The following is an 806-nucleotide window of genomic DNA, read 5'->3' on the forward strand; positions in this document are numbered from 1 at the left end:
TTGGAGCCAACAACTTTGAGCTGAAACCTCAGCTAGTTGCCTTAATGCAACAAAACTGCAAGTTTTATGGACTTCCATCTGAAGATCCTTATCAGTTTCTAACTGAGTTCTTGCAGATCTGTGAGACTGTAAAGACAAATGGAGTTGATCCTGAAGTCTACAGACTCATGCTTTTCCCTTTTGCTGTAAGAGACAGAGCTAGAATATGGTTGGATTCACAACCTAAGGATAGCCTGGACTCCTGGGATAAGCTGGTCACTGCCTTCTTGGATAAATTCTTTCCTCCTCAAAAGCTGAGCAAGCTGAGAGTGGATGTTCAAACTTTCAAACAAAAAGATGGTGAATCCCTCTATGAAGCTTGGGAAAGATACAAGCAGCTGACCAAAAGATGTCCATCTGACATGTTTTCAGAATGGACCATATTAGATATATTCTATTATGGCCTGTCTGAATTTTCGAAAATGTCATTGGACCATTCTGCAGGTGGATCTATTCACCTAAAGAAGACGCCTGAAGAGGCTCAAGAACTCATTGACATGGTTGCAAACAACCAATTCATGTACACTTCTGAGAGGAATTCCGTGAATAATGGAATACCTCAGAAGAAAGGAGTTCTTGAAATTGATGCTCTGAATGCCATATTGGCTCAGAACAAAGTGTTGACTCAGCAAGTCAACATGATCTCTCAAAGTCTGAATGGATGGCAACATGCATCCAACAGAACTAAAGAGGCAGTTTCTGAAGAAACCTATGATCCTGAGAACCCTACCATGGCAGAGGTTAATTACATGGGTGAACCTTATGGA

The 806-nt window shown here is 41.2% G+C and overlaps 1 non-coding gene across 1 annotated transcript; it reads right to left on the reverse strand.

Moving 5' to 3' along the window:
* Positions 1-299: 299 nt before the first annotated feature.
* Positions 300-403, reverse strand: LOC112712624 (small nucleolar RNA R71). The gene has a single exon (XR_003157848.1). It is a non-coding gene; the product is annotated as a small nucleolar RNA R71 (small nucleolar RNA).
* Positions 404-806: the final 403 nt, after the last annotated feature.

Source organism: Arachis hypogaea, chromosome 1, assembly GCF_003086295.3.
Source record: "Arachis hypogaea cultivar Tifrunner chromosome 1, arahy.Tifrunner.gnm2.J5K5, whole genome shotgun sequence".
Classification (NCBI taxonomy): Eukaryota; Viridiplantae; Streptophyta; class Magnoliopsida; order Fabales; family Fabaceae; genus Arachis; species Arachis hypogaea.